The following is a 12,154-nucleotide window of genomic DNA, read 5'->3' as shown; positions in this document are numbered from 1 at the left end:
GAGCCTAGAGGAAACACAGTCTGTCTGAGCTGTTGATAATATACTTAATAATTCATAATAAATACAAACATTTGAAAATTGTCTGTTTTCCACTGAGGTGAAATTGCTTTTTACTTTGTAATCAAATCCCATTTGTTACCAATTAACGGCATTAGTAATAACCCAAATGTCCTCTAAGAGGGCACTAGTTAATTATGGCATAAATACACAGTAAAATACATGCAGTTATAAAGAAGGAGGGAGGTCTTTATAAACTGGACCATATGGACTGACTCCCAAAATATACTGGGAGTTAAAAAAAAGGAAATGCAGAACACATATGTAACACGTTAAGAATAAGTATATGAATGGAATACAAAAAGAAGGCAGCATCAGTTTCCAGTTGCAAGGACTGCTGGTTCCAGTGGATAGCACCTTCCTTGTTTCGCAACCACCATAACAGTCACTTAGTCACAACGACATAACACGTCCATTCTTGGATGGATATTGGAGGAAGCCTGAACATCGAGGAAGGTCATTTAAACACCTGAAGCCAGAATCAGGAGGCCCTGCTCCAGATGGGAGGAGGGACCACTTCCCTCCTGGGTGGGAGCTTGGTGGTTCTCTTCCCACACCTCTCCCTCCCACTCCATGTTCCAAACAAGCCAGTTAGAAGCAGGGTGGATATACCTGTGATGGGGTTGGTGGGCTGTGGGCTCCACTATTCATTGCCGTGAATAGCTACAAGAGAAGACCATGTGTATGCATGTAGCCTTAAGACAGGGAGTATACATCACTATGAGGCATGAGAGAAGAGGTCTTAAGAGCTCGGAAACATCAACAGTGCAGTGTACTGACAGCCAGCAGAAGCAACACGGGGCAACCAAAAAAAGGTCTGTTGAAAAGCTGAGTATTTCTTGATATTTTTCAGGAAGATTAAAGAACAAGGTGAAGAGCCAGGGGCGGCATTCAGGAAATCTGTGTAAACAGGGCTAACTTTATGCTAATCACCAGAATAGGAATGAACACTAACAATTTGCTGGACACAGACATACGTCCATACGTATGCATGAATGTATGTGCTGAACACTTCCTTTGAAAAAGTAAAGCAAACATTATTTCAATGATCCCAGAAAGTTCCTTTGAACATTTAAGTGATGGCAATAATTTGGAGGACTACTTTTGCAAAACTCATCCCAGAACCTTTTTTTTTTGAGTTGGGGGTCTTACTCAGTCGCCCAGGCTGGAGTGCATGTAGCACCATCACAGCTTGCTGCAGCCTTGACCTCTGGGCTCAGGCGACCCTTCAGATTCCTGAGTAACTGGGACTCCAGACAAGCACCGCCACACCTGGCTGATTTTTTTTTTTGTAGAGACAAGGTTTCGCTATGTTGCCCAGGCTGGCCTCTAACTCCTGGTTCAAGCAATCCTCCCCCTCTCGATCTCCCAAAGTGCTAGGCATGCAGCCGTGAGCCATCATGCCCAGCCCCAAAACATTTTTTTTAATGATAAAGTCATCTGAATAAATTCAGGAGCCAATAAGCAAAATATACAAGGTAGCATTTTCAAAAATATTAAGTTATGTGCTACAGCTAAGATCAACTGCCCAGCTCTTTCAATCAACTCTTTTGAGCTTAAAAAAAGGTTGCTCATAATCCAAGGCTTCCTCTGTTTAAAGACGAAAAACAGTTTGGCTGGAGTATAATTATCGCTATTATAATACTACTTTGAATGACATTTTTATCCACCCAAAAAACATGGCAATAAGGGAGGCTTCAGCATTCACTTATTTGCAATGCTAAAATGCACTTGGTATTATGAAAATTAGAATTACATTCATATCACGGCTTAAAAGGCAAGAGGACATAGGACACAGATATAGCTTTAAGAGGGGGGAAACCCATCTTCAAACTATTTATAGTACTATTTGGCAAAATAAAAAATATTTCTCTCAGCAATATGCTTTATTTCCCCAGTTACTGTTAGATTTGACAAGGGTTCACATTTCCATTCTGCTGTCTTACTGACCCTGCAGGTGTTTAGCCTTTGTGAATTGTAGTTCTGCCACTTACTGATGCAATGAAAGTGTTAACCTATCAACTTTAGGAGAGTGTTGTAAGAGTTACACTGAGTAACATGAAAGGCTTATGCATATGTCTGTCTCAGAAGTACAATTCTATCATTACCATGAATTTCGATGACTCCGGATAAGAAAAAACAATCTCTAATTGCAGAAAATAATTTTCTTATAAAGAAGAGCCAGACTTTTCCTGAGACTGGTATCATTAATATTTCAGATTAAATTATTTGGATTCTACAACATTAAGCATCAAGTTATAGTAAATCTTAGTAAAAGGCATTTAATTATTATTTTGGCCACATAAATTTAGAAATATAAATGACAGTTTCTGGGCAAAAGCAAGAGGTCATTCAAGGTCATTCAGGAATTTTAGAGCATACTAAATTGGGGCGAAAGAAAGACCCTGAGGATCTTTCATGTAATCCCATGTGTCTTTTCTTAGAAGAAAAGTGAGTGCTGAAGACACTGAATAACTTTGCTCAAGTTGTACAGCTAATAAGGCTCAGAAGATATAAACATTCTGATTATATTTCCTCTTTTTGGTTTACAATGTTTCTTCTACAACCAGATGACTTTGATTTTTCCACAAGTTTGCTATTTCAACTGTTTTAGGCAACTACTAATCTCTCTAATCTCCCTATTAGGCTAATTATCCAAAACTACTTTCTCTTTCTTCCTTCCCATGAAAATCCTGATTTGTTACTCACATGGCAATATAGTCAATGAAAATGAACCCTATTCTTGCCCCAGGAGATGAATCAGGGGACGAACCAGGTTTGATCTAGCAAAAAGCTAGTTCCATTCTACCTTGCTGGTGGATGAGTTCAGTGTGTAACCAACAGAACCCCCGGAAGAACCACCATGGCGAGGCAAGTCCTCTTCCCGCCTTCTTTAGTGGTTTGTCCTGAGCACACGATGCGGCATGCAGCCATCACCCCTCTATTATGAGACAGCCAACAGCTCCATAGAGAGGATCCCCCAGAGCACCGACACTGCTGTCTTCATCAAGCCCCAGTCAAGCCCCCATCATGCTCTGGATTAAATCACTGCACAAACAATAAACCTCTATCTAGCCAGGTAGTCAATTAAGTTTGTGGCCCAAAACCTCCAAATATAAAACTGCAGTATTTGATAGCAAAATCATCTTATCTAACTTCTACAATAGAAGACTTTACCTCATACCAAGTAATATTAATGCATAATTTTAAAAATTAGAGTTTTGTTACAAATCAATTAGGAGTTTACTAAGAAAGATGTTGTTTAGTGATCTACAAAATTTAAAACTTCAGGATTTGATTAAAGAAACTAAAATTATACAATAACTATTTAACAGTATAGAGACCTGAACTTATATCCATTCTAAAAATTTATAAAAACTTCAGAAAACTGAGTTTCAAAAAGTTCAATGACATTCTCTAAATGTTTATTTCATTAATTTAATTTCAGAAAAACACCACTGTCACAGTAGCATAAAGTTTAGAAACATTTTATTATCTATTAAAAGTCAGTGTATTTTATATGACCAAACAGTATAAATGTCACTCTACACAAACATCCATTTCCTCTTAAACCCCATGTGATTCCTTACCATGGAGGACAAAATCACAACAATTTACCACCTTAAATTTGAAGAATGGTCAAAGATAAAACAGATAAAACCATTTTTGAATTCCACTCAACTACTCAGAAAAGGTCACCAGAAAAAGGCTAAGGGCCCTTCATGAAGGTTTTTGTCAACACCCTCAGAGTCACTAAAGACAAAAACTCTCAAGAAGGGATACTGAGAAATAAACTGATGATCAAAACAATAAATGAGCAAACTTTCAAAATTTAGGATAATTAGGTTAAATTTAACAGAAAAGTAATGTTGGTAATTATGAACTTTGTAACGTGGAGAAATTAGCAGCACAAATAAAATTATGGTTCAAACTTTCTCGCCAAGATAAGATTTGTTAGTGCTATTAACACAAAACCCAAACCAAAAAGCTCTCAGGAGTCAAACAGAACAGAAAGACTGCTTTCCACCCTTTCCTACATCTATCTGTACCATGTAGATACTTTCAGTTCTAAGGGAGAGAGACTGTCCAGGACATTCTGGGTAAAGGGACCGGACCTTCTGTGCAAAACAAATTCTGAACTAGGTTCATGTTTCCAGCTAAAGTCTGAATGTCTTCCAAACTGGATGGCACTCACTTAGAAAACATTTAGGAGAAGAAAGTGATGAAAGCATTTTGGTTGTTATCCAATGTTATAACTGACCAGTTCAGCCTACGATACAAATCTATTGAGATAATCGGCATTTTAAAAATATGGCAAAAATTTTTCATATCTACCTAACATTAAATGATATGGGCACAGTGGTATGTATAGGCGTATAGAAAAACAGAAAAGAGATGAGAGCTCAAATGAGCTTGCACAGGGTGGTTTCTAGGTGTTGCCACAACAACTTTAAGAATCACATGACTCTTCACAGCTCTCGGCCCTCACCTTACATTTGTTTCCAGAAAAAAAAAAAATTTCATCAATGACTACTAGAGTAAATGATATACTTTCAGCCATGATTTGGTAATTTTTAAAAGAAATATTGGTCACTGGAGAAACATTCAAGGAGAAAAAACTGTCCATATTTCCACTCTTTCTAAAACTATCCCACATGTCAGTCCTGAATATCAAATCTACTAAATCTTAAAGTTTTCAAACTCCTCAAACAATATCTTTACTGAGACTAATCAGACAAAAATTAACCCAAGAGTCTTTGCAAAACACTCACTATGATTATTTATGGAAAGCAAATTTGATCTTATAATCAAGCTAGATATATTACAGACTGAAATGAAATGTCTTAAGTTCACAAAAAGGACCCTTACTGAAATACACACGAGTATTTAGTGAAGTGTCATGATTTCTGTAACTTACTTTCAAATGGGGTTCACCAAAAGGAACAGAGAAAAAAACCCACATGTATATAAAAGCTGTGTAAATACAGAGAGAAAGCACGTGTGACAAAATGCTACCAATGCCGAGCCTGTGAAAGGTATGTTGGCAGTCAGAGTATTTTGTCAACTTTCCTGTGTTTGAAAACGTTAAAGCAAAAGCTGGGAAGACAAAGGCCCCTGCTGGCTTCTGTACCCCTGACTGTTAGTCATCACCCTGAACACATACCCGTGCCTTCCTTTTGCCTCAACATCTTTTTGCCCTCGTTTAAAACAACAGTTACAAAACTGTGTTAGGTCTTGTAAACAGAAATCATGACTCTAGGAAAGAATTTCATAAAACAATCTTAGAGGCTGCATCAGTGAACTGTTTTACCTGAAAGTTAACATCTTCTTTCTTAAATATGAGTGCTCGAACTTCATCCGGATCTCCGTTAAATATAGCTTGTACCAGTGATGGCTAAAATACAAGAGAGCAATAAAAACATTAGTCAGATCACATGGATGATTCTAAAGATATTTCTTCAGAACTTCTAAAGCTACCAGTTGTCTTTCCTGTAGCAATAATCACTTTCTGACATTCACCAAAAGTTTCATAAAGCCAGATCATAGCAAAGTACAGGATTCCACCTTGGAAAAAAAAAAGGAGGGCCTTTTGAGGAAACTTGGTAAACAAGCAGTCCCTGGCCTGGAAGATAGGCGCCTTTGCAAAGGTTTGTTTGGGCACCAAAATAACTTGCGTGGATTAGCATTACCTGTGTAAACATATAAACCCCAAGACAGCAGACTTGGCAGCTGGTGAAAATAGCTACTACTCAAAGGCCAAAAACAACAACAACAAAAACAAAAAACTGCACACCCAAATAAGACAAAAAGACACATGCATATTTAAATATAATGATTTCCTAATCAGCGACACAGTCTCTTGATAAGGTATTATATTATATTAGTCAAGAAGGAGCCAGCTGACAACACTAAAAACAAGGCTAAAAATGAAGAATGAATCAAATACAGAATCTTTATGTGATTCTCTTTCATATAAAGTCTTACATGTAAATACATAAAATTTATTACAGAAAAGCCATGCCTTGATGCTGCTGGTAGTAGTCAACCTTTTCTAAAGTATGCAGAGTTGCTGATTCTTATTGCATCAGTTTCTAAAACCACAAAATGAAAACAGAAACGTGGTTGCCATACAACTATTTCTCACATTATTTTAAAAATGTCTCTTAAAAACATTAAGACACAATAAAATCTGAAATGTTATCTAAGCATTTGAAAAGTAATAAAAAAGTGCTCATTTTATACACAAATAATACCACATATCTACCCACATACTGCTATAACTGGGGTTTGTCATAAAACCAGTGAAAACTTATGTTTATTCTTAAAAAAAATAAGACTTACACACTAGTTCAGCAGACTATAGTAAACATATAAACTCTCATATCTTACCAACGCACGTGTGGACGGTGGCGAGTGTAGGGATTTACTTTCCTGTGGCAAGTGAGAGATGAACGCGGGGGATTCATCTTCTACCTCCTCCAACACAACAATACACACTCGACTCATTCGCTCCTTTAGAGCACTAAATTCAAGCTATGTGATAAGAGTCACAGCTGGGAGAGCACAAGTCGTTTTTCCTCCTCTTCTGTACAACACTTACAAACATTCTCTGAACAGCGCAGCTGGGTTTTTAAAGTTAATAAGCACTAACCGAAAAACTGAAGCTTAAAATTATGACTACATAACTTGTAACTTCCTAAAAATAGCAAAATTATATTATTTTCTATCAGGTCACTGCAATACTTAAATTTCGCATCAATATGTCAAAAACCAAAACTGAGTCCAGTACAAGCTCATTTAGAAAATCTTTCCCCCACCAAAACAGTCATATTGCTCTATCTCTGAAATTTACTTGCAGAAAACAGTACTTGCTTTTGGTGACACACCACCACACGATGTAGAATGAAATGAGACACAACTGCTGTGACAGGGACGATCACAGCTATACCCACTCTTGCCTGCAAGGTCATGTAGTTACCAGTAGCTGTCTTGCTTATAATTGAAAATAAAAAGAAAAATCTCACTATTCTGTTTCCACTTCTAATTTGTCTTCATGTCTTCAGCTTCACTGGTTTAATGCAGACTCTATCCAGAAAAAAACAAAGACCTAGAGCTCGGCACAAATCCTGAAAAGGAGGCTCAGAGGTTGACAATTCTTGCTGTGTTTGGGAAGAAAAAAATACTCTGCATTAATAGCAAAGCTGCAGTACATTTACATGTGATGAGTCAGACCACAAGAGACAATAGGACTCTTGGTACTAGAATACAGCTTGATTAATCCAGATCGCCCATATAATAGAAGAAACACAGATCACTGTATTCCCATCGACAGATACACAAGGCAGAGCGCTCATTCTCTCTCCATCAGGCAGCTGTCGGGTGGCACTGCCACCAGGCAGAAATGGTGTCAGTGGAGAATCCTAATCGAACAAGCAGGCAGCGAAGGAATTAGAAGGCATCTGAGCTCAAATTACTGCTTCGGGCTTTTTGTTTGGTTAAAGAGAGAGAGAGAGAGAGAAAGAGAGAGAGAGAGAGAGAGAAATACCCCAGTAGTTTATCATTCCAGTGTTTCCTTTGATCTCCACATGAATGCAGCTTCCATTAAATAGTCTTCATTCAGAGAAAAAAAAAAACCGCAGACTGTGCATCTTCTTTGAGCCAACTACTTTATTCAATCATCTGCTTCTGTGCCAATATAGTTTCCTTCCACTGTGAAAACCGCTATTCTTTTCAGTGGATTTCAGCTTTCCTGTGCCTCAGATGATTTTGCAAAATGCCACCAACACCCCCAAATGAGGAGGTCTTTAAGGATATCCAAGAATCTCAGGATCAGTCCCACAGAAGCATTCCAACTGAGCAATAGTCTGAAGAGCAAAGACTGCAGACCCGCAGGATGAAATGCCTAGTAATGCTCACATGTTACACTTACCAGAGAGCTGAGCTACTGCTCGGATGTAACTTCCTCTGGCAGGAGAAAAAAATAGTGCAGTTGGACAGCCTTCACAATTAGAAGGTTCATGCCAGTTCTGTGACTAATCCAGATCAAACTGAAAATTCTATAACTGAAAAATGAGTGCGCTTTTAACATTTTCCACTAAAAGCCACAAGGAAATCTGGTGTACTGCCTCTGCTGACTAACACTGGTTTTAGCAAGTAAACAATTCCAAGCAGCTTAACTGCTTTCGTATGTTAAAATATAGCAAATGTTTAACCCTATAATGACAGCTGCAATAAGAAAATGTTTGCAGTGAGCTCATACAAGAGATTTAGAGATGAAGAAATATTCCATGAGGCTATAAAAACCACGAAGCAAAGTTTTATTTTAACCAAGACCCATTTCTCAATCTGCCAGATGTATGTTATTTTCTAGAATGCAAAGAAACTTAAATGAAATTTAAGATTTTTAAAAAATAATTTCTAACCTGGTGAATTTAATCAATTATTGATTCGTATTTTTAAGGACAAAAATAAGAATTTCATAATGTAGAAATCCTAACTCTAAAATGCTAGGAATCATCTGAATTTTCACTGAACAAATTAAATAATCCTACTGGAACCTATTATTATTCCCATCTACTATGGAAGAAAGTCTTAAAATCTGTCAAAGAGCTACATGAAAAAAGTCCTTGGTTCTGAACTATCTATGTCAAAAGGGCACAAGGGAATGCAAAGAAAACAAAGACTCTCCCTCCCTACAAGGTAATTTTCCCAAAGCTACAAATAAGAGTTAAGTCCACTTCATTCTGTAGTTGTTTCCCTCCCCTGCTTTCTCTGCTTATTCAACAAGGCTATTTCCCCACAGAAAACTTGTAAGGATAATACCACAATACCCCTTCAGCATATGTTTTCTTCCATGAACCAGTATGGTTATTAATAAACATAAAAAATTATTTTCGAACATTTATGATGTGCTAGGCACTGTATTTGTATTTAATACAATAACTTGATGTATTTCCCTTATAGAGGGAAAACCAGACTCATAAATGAAGAATTTTTATCCACAGTTATGCAAATTAGTAAAGTTGTATCTAATTCCAAACACATGCTCTTTCTAATCTCTTCTGCTCCCACTGGGTGTACACACACACTCTCATCCCTAATCCTCCTCTTCCTCCTCTTCTCCCCTCCCCCCCAGATCTTTGTAACCTGTGATAGTAGCTAGTAATAAGTGATCCTAACAGACAGGTAACTTTTAATCGTTGTGAAAAGCCTAGGTAACAAAGGAATATGCTGTTTACTGCAATAAAATTCCAAAACAAGTTATTTTTAGATGAATGTTTCAAAGCATGTGTTTAAGCCAGTTTACTTAACAAACCAAAAAATTAAGAAAAAACTCCAGCATGAAATAGATAATATAAGAATGCCAAATTTAAAAACAAAAACCACTGAAAGGTACAGAACATATTAATCCATGAAAGACTCTATAACACCAGCATATCTGTACCCAGATACTTAAAATATGCTAACAATTCACAATTGTATTTTAAAATATATAAAATGCTTTTAAGTGAAATTGGATATATGCAAACATTTTAACATAGATAAATAATATTATCCATCTCCACAAGGCTGAACCAAAAAATATCATTTTAATATCTGAAACACCTGAAAATGAGATAACTAGAGAAACAATATCCGATATTCCATTTCAGGGTTCCTTCTCCCCTCAAAGTGAACTCTTTGAATGAGGACAACCAACTTACTCCAAAGCCTCTACTTAGACTCAGGCAGGTACAACCTCCATACCAGGTCTTTCCCAACTTGAGAGCAAACTGTGTTATATGCAAACTGTTTCCTCCCACTTTCTTCCACATGTAAATAATTTCACTGAAATTGGTTCTATTATGTCACAACACTCTGCAACCGGGTGACAGAATTATGAAGAACAACGGGGCTGGTATACAGCACTTTAATCAGAAAACACAAGAGGCATTAAGGTGCGACAGAGTGAGTTTCAAACATCTAATAAGTGAACAACTACAATTCTGAAGTTGAAAGGATGTAAAACTAAGATGCAGCGTGATGGCTAAAACTAAGGGCTCAGGAGTCAGTCTATCCCAAGTTCAAGTTCTGATTCCGTCATTTCCTAGCCCTGTCCTTGGGCAAATTAATTAGATTCCCTGAGTCTTTCTCTCACACTCATAAAACAAGAACAATGACCTCCAGAAACTAGTATCTAGGAGAAAGACAGTGATAGTAAAACGCTGAAGAATTATGTAAGCTTGCAGTCAAGTTGCTGGGAATTCCAATGCAGGCTTCCCACTGACTAACCTACCCTGTGACCTCGGGCAAGTCATTTAACTTCTCAGTGTCCATTTTAACATCTATTAAATGACATTACCAGAATCAACTTCAAAGTATTACTAAGTTTAAACAAGATAACCGTATTATCATGGCTACTTGCAGCAGCTGAGTGATATCCTGCGAAGCCAGTGAGTACCTAAAAGCCTACTGAACTCCCCAGCCCAGTACCAGGGAGGCTTCAGACTAGTGGAGATTCCAAGGGCCCCTAAGTCCCCACCCCCTTCAGAGGCCTCTAGAGAGATGGCTTAGACACTAGCTTGTCTCAGACTCTAGTAACCAGACAAGCACTTATAAATGCCACAGGGAATGAGCAGTAAACTTAGGCAAGAGAGGAAGATGGCGGCCACCTCCATAGCTGTTCAGGGAGTGGGGCTGGCACCAGCCTGGAGGACAGAGGCCATCACTCCAGAATGGGAAAACTGGGAAGGCAACACAGGGACCACCATCATGGTGGAGCAGTCTGACAGGGGCGTGGCTCTGGGGGCTGATTCCAAAACCACTGCTGGGCCCTACATTGCCAGTGAAGTGACTGACAAGCTAACTCCTATTCACGACCACATTGGGCTCAGCCACTGATCCCCAGGCAGTAGCTGATGCTGCCACTTGTCAGCTTGGTTTTCACAGCACTGAACTGACTGAGCCTCCGCTGGTACACACAGCAGCCAGTCTCTTTAAGGAGATGTGTTGCCTATATCTCCTGGGACCCTCGAGGAGGCGGCCAGGTGTACTCAGTGCCCATGGGTTAGGTATGATGGTGAGGTAGACCTCTGCCACTGGAGGCTCTGGGAGTTCCTGTATCTATGGCTATGTTGATGCTACCTACTGGGAAGGCACAACCAGGGAAGTGTGTCTGCAATTCACTGCCAATGTTCTCGCTTTGGCCATGGAGAAGATGGCTCCAGGGGAGGGGTGATCTGCCTGGCAGCTACTGCATAGTCAGGGGTAGAGCAGCACGTACTTTTGGGAGACCAGATACCTAAATTCAACATTGTCACGTTACCACCCCCTGAATCCTGGGATTCTGGTACGCATTAAGAGATATTCCATACCAGGCTTGGCGCGGTGGCTCAAGCCTGTAATCCCAGCACTTAGGGAGGCCGAAGAAGAGGATTACCTGAGCCCGTGGCTTCCAGACCAACTTGGGAAACATGGTGAGACCTTGTCTCTACAATAAAATAAAAAAATTAGCCAGGCATGGTAGTTCACCTATAGTTCCAGATGCTTGAAAGGCTGAGGCAGAAGGATCGCCGGAGCCTAGCAGGTCAATGCTGGGGTGGCCATGAGTGTGCCACTTCACTCCAGCCTGGGTGACACTCCAACTCAAAAAAAGAGAGATATTTCATACTAACGCAGCATTTAATAAAGTCTGTCAAAGAGGAAAAAAAAATTTAGGCAAGAAAGTCTACATAAACTCCATTCTTCCGCATTCAGGTATTTTACAACTTAAAGAAAGAAAAAAGGGTAGAAAATACTGACCCATGGTATATTATAAAATCAGAGATAGATAAATACAAAGAGAAAGACTTCCATTGTTATTATTTAAATTAGCAGCACAGTATAGCCCTGTTTGTGTTTTTTTATTTTTTATTTTTTTTGAGTTGGAGTCTCATTCTGTCACCCAGGCTGAAGTGCAGTGGCATACTCACTGCCACCCCAGCATTGACCTGCTGGGCTCTGGCAATCCTTTCATCTCAGCCTACCAAGTACCCAGAACTACAGGCATGTACTACCATGCCCAGCTAATTTTTTTGATTTATTGTAGAGACAAGGTCTTGCCAAGTTGCCCAGGCTG

General features: G+C 38.9%; 1 protein-coding gene and 1 pseudogene across 1 annotated transcript in view; one reads left to right on the top strand and one right to left on the bottom strand.

Moving 5' to 3' along the window:
* The window catches only part of ANKRD28 (ankyrin repeat domain 28), a 123,601-nt gene extending 117,044 nt beyond the window's left edge, over positions 1-6,557 (bottom strand). Inside the window, exons 1-2 of the mRNA XM_008047912.2 lie at positions 6,448-6,557; positions 5,369-5,452 (exon numbers count right to left, since the gene is read on the bottom strand). The gene's annotated coding sequence lies outside the window, so the exon portion shown is untranslated. The remainder of the gene's footprint in view (positions 1-5,368; positions 5,453-6,447) is intronic.
* A 4,141-nt stretch (positions 6,558-10,698) lies between these two features.
* The window catches only part of LOC103249272, a 64,699-nt pseudogene continuing 63,243 nt past the window's right edge, over positions 10,699-12,154 (top strand).

The sequence above is a fragment of the Carlito syrichta genome, unplaced genomic scaffold (assembly GCF_000164805.1).
Source record: "Carlito syrichta isolate Samal-C Ts95f unplaced genomic scaffold, Tarsius_syrichta-2.0.1 Scaffold118119, whole genome shotgun sequence".
Taxonomy (NCBI): Eukaryota; Metazoa; Chordata; class Mammalia; order Primates; family Tarsiidae; genus Carlito; species Carlito syrichta.
This window is presented reverse-complemented; position numbering and strand designations above follow the sequence as displayed.